Consider the following 11100-nt stretch of genomic DNA (forward strand, 5'->3'; position numbering starts at 1 on the left):
TGTGTGTGTGTGTGTGTGTGTGTGTGTGTGTGTGTACCATAAATATGAATTATTTAATACAAAAATATAGTGCACAATAACACATTATTGTAGGTCAAATAAATCGATGCAAAACTGTCGAAAATGGGGCAGTAGGTGAAGCGACAATCTATCGTGCTTATATTCTGCATACATGCATTTATTATGAAATAATCGGTATAAGAATATGCCACTATATATAGGAAGAGAAAGTGAAGAATTTTCTGCCCTGATTGTAAATAAGAAATCAATACTTTTTTTTAAAAAAGATTTCAACTTTTCAGATCTAATCGAAAAGTACGGAGTTTATAATAATCATATTAATCAACTCGTAGCAGGTGCATTTTTATACACTAACAAGCTTATGCACATTGTGTGCGCTAGTGTGTAACATATTCTACATAATCTTTTATTTGTAAAATGATAATTATTGTATTTCAATATAATAAATTACTACTTTAAAATTAAAATACAATAATAACTACTTTATAAGTAAAAGACCACATATAAAAGTGCACTTGCTTTAATATATTGTATTTTATTAAATTTATTTGGCATCACAGTTCACAGTTAACCTGTAAAATAAAATTTTAAATAAAAAATATTATAAATATAATAAATTTATAATACCTTTAAATATAAGTTAAATACTTTTTGGTTTTGATTATAATGTATAAAAACTCTAAAATTTTACATGAAAAATATGCATTTTGTAAATATTTACACAATACGTATTTTAACAAAAGAAGTTGAAAGCTTTGTATAACATCGAATATTAAATAAATAACAAAGACCAAACAGTACTGTTTTTCTGTATATCCGATATATGCGCGTACATAAAAAAATTAATATTTAAGCTTTGATATCAAAAGTTCAAAGTGAAATGCTTTATTGTATTATCTACGAAAATATTGTCAGATTATAATATTACTGTGATTGTTCTCGTCTTGTACAGAAGAACATTCTTTATTTTCAGATCTATGTTGAATTACAGTATATTGACTAATCAAAAATAAAGATTATATTTTAGATACTTACAAATAGAAAATTTGTTTGAAAGAATGCGTGTGCATTATTCAATCTGCGTTATTCAACCTGTAATCGCAATTAAAGTTGCATTTCCTTATAATAAAAACCGCATCCTTTTGTTCAGTTTTAGCCTGATTAAATGCATGTATTTAAAATATACAGAAGTAGTTACATAGCTTTTTTTTAATAAAAGTTCTTATATATTATATAATATAAAGTTCAATTTACTCCGTTTGATTAACATCTGGGGATGGAGCAGTATGAGAAAACTTTTCTTCTAGAAAAGCTGCAATATTTCCATCCAAATAGAGCTAGCCATATACAAACTCTTTCAGCATTAATCGATATTTTTTAGAAAATCTGATAACATGTTTAGATAATAAAAAAATGAATTTTAAATTATAATATAGTACTGTGTGTATATATTTATACAGAATATTTTTAAGCACACGTATACATGCATGTATAAGATATAATAATTGTATATAATTGCTTATAAGTCAATATTATAAGGTAGACCACTATGGCGAAATGGAACCTGAAGACTGACAGGCGCATGAAATGTCAGAAGTGATCTATACATATTTCTGATACCATTCTTGTCGGGTACTAACTCAACGCATGTTCTCGTATATGCAGCAGCGATACGCGCTGTTGCTACGCACGTTCAACCGATAGGGCTAGGATGTAGTGTGCGAGTATTGAAGTCTGATCACTGAATGATTGACATATGGCAGACTGCAAATGAATGGCAGTTAACTGCCAGGTTCACATAAAAGCAGAGGATCCCTACCTGCATAACTGCACAAAAGGAAATGCGAACCATATTCCAGTTTCTACAAAGCGTGATGACAGATCTACGGCTTCACGTAGTGAGATTCCTTGAATAATTCGAAGCGTTTGCTTGCATTCGTGTTCTGATATTGCACAAACCCCATTTAAACTTTCTTCTTAAACATACTATAATATTTATGCCGCAATACATAATGTATAATATGTAAGCATGTATTGTATAATACTTCTGACACAATAATATATTTTATGTAATCTATTTTAATTATGTTTTTATTATATTATTAATTTTAATTTATGTTATATTAGGCACTTTAATTTTCACAATGTTACAGATGTTATAGTTTTTATTATATTACAGAACCTATGATATTACATTTTTCTAATAATTTGATGCAAGCTATTATTTTTACAGCTCTTCAGATTTAATATTAAATTTATGTATCAATAATTAAACATTAATATAATAATATTATTATTTAAAAATATCTACTTATAAAGTTAATTAAATTATATTTTAATATTTATTTTGACTTTATTCTTTTTTCTTGTAAAAAATAATTTTTTAATAAAATTTAAACATTTTGGGCTATTTATTATAATACTACATTTTCTTTACTTAAAATATGAGGTAAAATCAAAAACATTTTATCCACTTTTAGTTATCGTTCTATGTAGTATACACGTAAACAATCAAAAGACTAACAATATCAAATAACCTAATTCCCTGACACAAATCGTTAATTACAACAATAGAACATGAAATTAAAGGCAAATAGAATAATAATACACGTGCGTTTGTTAATAGAAAATTTCACATTTGGATATAAGACTGATCAATCGAGAGCATCGATTTCACAAAAACCATGCATTTGATTTTGAAAGGGAAAATAATGCTTTTGTAATATAAATTCACTTCCACAAAAATGAATAAACTTTATAAATACATGACATGTGTTTGCATATTATTTATAATAGTTATTTGTAATAATAATAATTAGATATATATGTAGACATGTGTATAATAATAATTATTATAAATTAATAATTGTTGTTAATTGTATTTTAGGTTATTATACTTTATATTGATTTTAATTTTTAAATTATTTAAATATAAGTAAGATCTTTTACCGATTGGAAAGAAAAATAACGTTTTGTAAAAGTTTATTTAAGAGTATTTATTTTTACAACTGTAGTTCAAATAAATTCACATTTTAATGTAACATAAAGCATATTTTCCGTTTTCAATCTGATGCTCATTTAATATTCCTTCCTGGTACGCGAGTAGTATAATATTTGCCCGATTTCCGACGTGAAGATAAATTGCTGTCTTTCTCTTTACACATAATATTAATATTTTTTTTATCTTAAAGTTAGTTTACTTTATATATCCCGTTGTACAATATAATTACTCATCTCATATTTTATATACAGATATATAAAAAAATTTTTCCGACTGTAATTCTCGATAATTATCATTTATCTCAATTACATAGAAATTTATAAGTGTGAATATTCATGGAAAAAATTCATGGGTGTAGAGAAGAGACAAGTTCTTCATGTTTTGATATCATATTTGAGAAATGTGACTCATAAAACATTGTGACAACAACTGGTGAAAACAAACCTATTTTTTATTTTTTTAGTTATATGATATATAGCAGTTACATAATTCGGACTTCTCTTAATGTATAGCTATATAAGTTAAAATATCATGACAACAAACATTTATTACATACTTTAGTGTTAATTATATTATTATTAATTTTAATATAATTAGTTTAATTTTTATATGTTCATGCGTTTTTAATTAACTAAAAAATAATTATTTAATTAATTAAAAAGTAAAAATACTTAAAAAGCTAAAAGAAGAACTCTTTAATCAGTCGTATTATATTTAAAAGATAAGATTTATTATATAATATAAAATATCTAACATAAAGAGTTTTATGTACTAATAATACAAAAAACTGTAAATATTTGCAATAAAATATAATTATGTAATAATGAACTTAATGTTTCATTACATTATATTATAAAAAGATTAATAGCATGCACGTTGCGAGACTAGCATTCCATTCTTACGACAAAGAAGAGCTACCGAAGATCTTAGTCTTATACTCTTTTTTATCTGCTTATTAACAGAGTCATCATTTTTACTTCAAAGGGATATCTTGTTTTAAAACACCTGAATATATGTTATGTATGCAAAGACTTAAAGAGATATTCTGAGGTTAATTTAAAGATGTTTTACGGAAATAATATAAACGTTGTTTCATAAATTGCAAACACTATGATGGCTTTTAGAATTTGATCACGTCTAGATGTTTTATCGGTTTATTGCATTTAATCAACTTTTGTCACATAATCGTACGTTTCGAGAGTCTCTTGAAAATAATGATTTTATTTTTACTCAAAAGCAATTTAAAGTTTTTGCAAGCTTGACAAGTTGTTCTTGAGAACTTCTAGAAAAAAGTCCGCAATATACAAAATATAAAACGTCGTACGTGCAATATGGAAAGGTCGTATCCATAATGAAGTATTACGCCATTCGTTCGTTTCGTGATTTTGTGTCGTAAAGAGAAAAAGTGCATAATATGAGAAACTAAAATTTCTTTTATGATAATCAGAAGTATCTTCACTATTACTCGCATTCTTCTTATCTAAAGATCGCATTTTAGTGTATCAAAGAAATATTCAATTTGCATATATATTAAAATGCGTCATATAAGTACTAGTAAATAAGATTAGAAATTGAAACAGACATTTTAAAAAAGGCGTTTTGTAAAAGTGTATGAAAGTAGAAAATTGCTCTTTTACACGAATCGCCGTAGCTTTCAGAATCCTATTGGAAGTTCTACGCATTGCAAGTTAACTAGTTTTTCACTTTTGTCACGTATTGCGTCTGTTCGTAGGGAAGTGGGTTTGAATTTCAGTTAAATCGAGTTTATACCTGCATCGGAGAGAGAAAAGGTTTTAAATTACATCGGACGTAATACTGTTGCATTAAGATAACTTCTAACAACGCAAAGATATGTATTCGTGATAAGTACCGCATCATTATCTTTAGACTATCCGAAATACCGTCGATATGAAATATAGTAGTATGATATATTCAGCATTCTAAAGATTGCTTTTCAACCTATCAGATCTTTCTTGCAATACCGAACAATTCGCGGATTTGTTTCAAAAGACTTCAAATGAAACTCGACGGTTTATACAGCGTTTGTACTACCAAATTTTTTGTTCGTGAGGATCTTTCTTTATGTGAAATTAGTAGAGTGTCTAATTGACCGACTTTTAGACTAGCCACTATTCACAAGATCTTACATCCACAAAGAACTATATAATCTCTTCCTTGGGAATGGTTAATTATACGGAGTATCTCGCTACTATCCTATTATTTATTGTATTTTATCTTATTTTTTTACACAATATTCGACAAATCTAAAATCGGTTATCTTAAAGAAATACGCTTAACATCATTAGCAATTAAAATTGAAACAAATAATAATATTTTCCGTTAAATATAAAATAAAAATTATTAAAAATATTAAAATTATTAAAAATATAGTTAAAGTATAACATAACTATTAGAAACATTTAACCTTATATGATATATGTATAATTCACACCGTTACATTTATGTAATACCAAATGACGCTATATTCTCATCTCTGTCACTTTATTTACTGTCGTAACATGTAAACGTACGTGATTTCCAATACATACTGGTCTATGTTTCTTCTATACATGTCGGATCTATTGCTGGCTTACTCGATAAAGCTTTATACGCGCGCAAGGTGAAAACGTTCATACACCACGATTTCTATACATGTGTTAAAAGTACAAAAATGGAAAAATATAGTGTATCTTTTTAAATAAAAAATTTTAGTACACAATATTTGTATCTATAAAAATTATTGATATTTCAAGTATTAAGATATTTTTAAATTGACTTTAGTGCAAAGTTATTATGTTCAAATTTATTGTCAATAATAATAGATATTTTTAATCAATTTACATATTTATATAACTAACACAGACCATACTTATAAGTGAGAAATGTGATTATAAATACATCATATACTTAATGTAATGATAGGCTAATATTGACAAATTATGAACTTCGCTAATATGCTAATACGTCGCAATTAAATTGACGCATAGTACAAGGATCTCATAAATTATGTAAATTTTCCGTAATAACAAATGCGTATCAAGCAGAGTAGTTTCAGATTTGCGGATTTGCCGTATCGGGAAATGTATAAGTTCATGTCGGCGAATGTACAGACAGATTACTATATAGAGCATACTTATACGAACACATGTAATGTGCGATAACGGCTATGCTTTAACGGTATAACATCATCTAAATTAGCATATAGAGTAAAATGCAAAACTGCTTTCTTCACTGGAATCAAATTTATGGCGGATGGGATAATACGCAAGCTTCCGTAAGTGAAATATTACAAATGCAAAATGAATGTGGGATGTCAATTTTTGAAAAGCGCATGGAACACATTTATTTTTTATGAATACCGAAATAATCGCAGCAGCAAGTTTTTCTTAAATTTGTATAGTTATGTAACATGTATAGTTATTATTCTTTATTTTATATTGTTGCAATTATAATTAGAATTACGTAGCTACAAAGGACGGTTTGAATCAATACAGTTTTTTAATCAGAGAAAGAAAGAATTATATATAATAAAACTGTAAATTTTGACATTTTAATAATATATTTACAATTCAAAAGTAACATTTACAATACTATAAACTTTATTAATACAACATTTATTTTTAAATTATTTATAGACATTGAACATACTCAATAATTGACCGTCTCTCTTATGTTCTCTATTTAGCATTACTTACTATTCTCTACTGGTATAAGATGTTTAATGCATACGACAACACTCCATTTAAACAATACAAGGTATGCCACGTGTGTTCGACGGAAACTAGTTTGTGGCGAATTGGATGTGACGAAAGAGGTAACACAAAATGATTGCAGCAAAACGGAAGTGACGAAGGGACTGCATTGACTTAAATGTTATTTCTAGATAACAAGTGTCTTTGAGGATAACACGTGCCTTTATGTTATCGTTATATGATAGTGCATATATATTTAAATTATTTCTCTAGTCTGCTTTCATGTCATCTACCAAGTGTTTCACAAAGATATAATAACAAATTTTACCAGTGAATGAGCAATAATAAACGTAAAACTATCTGAAAATGATATAAGCTTTAATAATTTTTCTACCAATCTCTGTTCTTTTATCTTTTTTATCTAATAATATCTGTTTTTTTTTCATCTACCAATATCTTAGTCTTTTATACTCAGAATATGCTATCTTTGAATTATTTTTATATTTCCATTCTTTATTTTGTTCTTTTTAATTTAATCAATTATTTTTTCGTTTGTAAATAAATATCGAATTGTTACTAACAAAATTTTTTATCGATCAGAATTCGTTCATATGCATTACATAATTGGTAATCCATTAGCATTAAAAAAAATTAATTTGCGAAATTCATCTCTTATCTGTAATTAAAAATCTATTATTTTTATGTAATTGTTCGATTTATATTTAACCATATTGAATATCAAACTGTCAATATAGCTGGTAATATCAGTTTAGTGAGTTCAAAATCAATTTGGGATTCTGTGCTGACACTAATTATACTCACAATACGTGATAGGATTAACGAATTAGCCAATTACCAATCAACGCAAAATATTATTTAACAGATATACTTGGATAACACTCTTTTTAAATCAAATACATCATTCTCTTATTTTTTATCTTTATTTTCTGACATTACATTTGCATTTCATTTTTTATATTTTAAATCTTTTTAATCTTTCTTCTATCAATCACTTTATTTAATGCATGTTAAATTGTTAAATGTCCTTAATTGTGAATACAAAATTTATTGATTCAAATTTGCACACCTAAGGCAAATAAGAATCAATTCGTATTATAAAAAAGCTATAGCAATTCTCATGAGCCATGGTAACGTTTCTTTTAAAATATAGTTAATTTGGTATTTAAAAATATATGTATGAATTTGCTTATTTTTAAAAACTGTTTTTTATAATACATTTATATTTTTCTCATGTATGAAATATGACAATTATTTAATACATGTAATATATGTATATAGTCTTCTTTAGATTCTTAATGTTTAACAATAATTAATATATATAAAATTGAGAGGATCGTATTCTAAACAAAATTTCTAAATAAAAAAATCTCTGTTACTGTTTCTCGTTATTACCCTTACCTCTTGTTGTTAAATATCTACAAACATTTTAATATCCAACCACGCCGTCAGAGTTTCTTTAACAGAAAATTAATTTCTCTTTCTAGGGTATTAATTAAAGAAACTTTAAAAAACAAGAGAAATCTGCATAAAAATCTAATAACAAGTAATATTTCACATTTATTCTTTGTGTGAAACGGTCGATGGTGATAATTTTGAACTCTTGATCGTAATACAATATCACAATAGCCTTTTCTAGATTTTGGTGGAAGCAACGCATTGAATCGAATTTGAAATACAGAAACACGCCAGTAGAAACATTGCATTCCATGACTTTTCTACTAAATAAATATTCACACTTATACATTCGTGAAATATATTCTCTTTTAATACAAAAGGTACATATACCTACGTCATATATGAGAGTTTATATATTTCAGCGTGAAATCTGTGAAATTTTTACGCTTTGCATTACACTTTATCGCTGGACAGAATAACCAGACTATCTTTATATTTAATCTAGAAATTACCTTCTTTGCGATTTCAGTCAAACATGAATGTGAACGCAGCGTGGGACGTTTTGACAAAAAGAATGATATACCGTCAAGCGTCAAATGCAATGTTTGGTTGCCACACGTTGGTGCAGATCAGCACATAAAAATTGTGCAGATAGAAACTACAAAATCCCCGCAGGCTTTCGTTCACGTCCGATAGAAATTTTGACTGCTCGGTTCTCACCGTGAGATTATGATTGTAGAAAACGGTTTTAAAATATAGTAATATATATTATTCTAATTTTTATAATAAAAGCTCGCGACTAATTTTTTAATTAAATTTATACAGTTATACAGCCTACAGTTATTTTTAATTGTAATATTTTTATAGTCATACACACATTATTATATTATTTAATATTTTAAAAAATAATTTCTTTTATTTAGTATGATTATAATATTTAATAAAATCATAACATTTTTTTTTTAATGTTTAAAGAGATTTGTGTGGATTTTTATAAACTTATTGCATCGTAAGTTGCTTTATGAAATCAAATATTTTTGATATTTCTTATATTAACTAATTTATATTTTTTGTTTACAAAGATTTAATAACATTCAAACAATCAATTAATGCATTAGTCTAGTATTTTTAAAATATCTTGCATTAATAGAGATAATTAGAAATATTATTTTATGCTATATATAATTAATATTTATTTATTCTTTTAATGAATATATGAGCTAAAATATTATTACAACGTCGCCTATTTCCGATATATAATAATTTTTCATTACATTAAACACATTATACATGCAACAAATATGTTAATTAAAATTTTATTTTATTTAAAAATTGTACGACAAAAAATAATCTTTTTATTAAAGAACTCTTCAAGAAAGCATCGCGATTGTTAATTTAAAAGAAAATAATAGATGTGTTAAAAATATTAAATAACGTATTAAAACAATGTTTATAATTAAAATATTATTCAATTAAATCGATAATTTTACAAAACAATTTTTATTATTAAAAACACATTCTTAAATATCTCAAGTTCGACAGCGGAATAAAATATATGTAGACAACGTCAATAAAGGATATTAATATGTAGGGTCTGTATATACAATACATATATATTTTATAAATCCTGCTACAACATGAACAAAGAACAGAAACGTGCAAGGATGGCAATATTGTATTTAATTGTAAGACAATTATTACGTACTTTTTGCTAATTTTTTGTGTCTCTTCGAAAATTAAGCAATACGATAGCGGCGCGACATTAAGTGTAAAAATATAAAACGAGCTGCTTGACCGTTTGATGTGTGCAACATCGTTGCGTATGTGTTCGTATCATTGTCAAATTCGCAACGCTACCACTAGCTTTATCTAAAAGATAAAGATTTGACATCAACAAACTTAAAATTGCTCAGAAACTAAAACCGCAATTAAAAACACTTTTATTATATATGTAATGTCATCGATACTTTTCGATTGCGACAAGTCCAAATAAAATTGGTGCAGCCGATACCAAGATCTGGAGATCGTATCCCGAAAAGGGATCATTTCAGTTTTTCAAATTTTTTTAATCGTACGTGTGACACATACATATAAAGCGTTTTGTCCATTAAGTTACTGTTTACAATGCCTTCATAGAATTTTAATTTTAACAAAAAAATTAAAATAAAATTAGCAACAAAAGTGAACTTTAATACGGGTAATTTATGTACATGAGCTAGATAAACAGAGAAAGGGCGAGAGAAAGAAAGAGAGAGAGTGAGCGCAAAAGGGGAAGGTTGTGGAAAAATAAGAGTGTAAAAGAGAGAAAGTAAGGGTAAGGAAAGAATATGAGAAAAGGCACGCGAGAGCAAGATTACAAATCTTAATATTAAATTTATACCTCCATCAAAAATATATATTTGTGATAATATTTATAAAGTTAACAGTGCGATTCTTTATGGTAAAAATATAAACGAAATACATTACACAAATTTATTGCGAGGTAAAGGTACAAAATGAACATCTGTAAATGATTTAAAAGTTGAAATATGTAAGTAGCCTCGAAATGCTAAGAACGCATTCATATTTTTCTTAGAACAAATCTAAATAGTTAATTTAATATTAAATAAATATAATTTTAGAAAATAACAATTTTAGAAATAATCTGTATTTATTTTTAGAAGATTTAAATTCTACATTATTACATTTTCAAAAATTTACAAAAAGTAGTGAAATCTCTAAAAAAAACTTAAAAAAAGGAAAAAATTTACGCCAAGTGCATAAAAAAAGGTATTGAATACATTCTTCTTAATCAGAAACGGATATGAAATAAACATAATTAGCCAAGTATTTTACGTAAAACAAATAAGATAGACTAAAAGTAATTAAAATTGTCAACTGGATTATAATGAAGAAAAAACTTGGCGTGCTTGGGTTGCATTAATTGCACTTTTGTGAATATATTATTTCAACACACTATTTGCATTATAA

The 11100-nt window shown here is 26.3% G+C and overlaps 1 protein-coding gene across 1 annotated transcript in view; it reads right to left on the reverse strand.

The window, feature by feature from the left end:
• Positions 1 to 11100, reverse strand: part of LOC108753746 (octopamine receptor-like) — a 44103-nt gene that overhangs the window by 17428 nt on the left and 15575 nt on the right. The window lies entirely within an intron of this gene.

Source organism: Trachymyrmex septentrionalis, unplaced genomic scaffold (assembly GCF_001594115.1).
Source record: "Trachymyrmex septentrionalis isolate Tsep2-gDNA-1 unplaced genomic scaffold, Tsep1.0 scaffold71, whole genome shotgun sequence".
Classification (NCBI taxonomy): Eukaryota; Metazoa; Arthropoda; class Insecta; order Hymenoptera; family Formicidae; genus Trachymyrmex; species Trachymyrmex septentrionalis.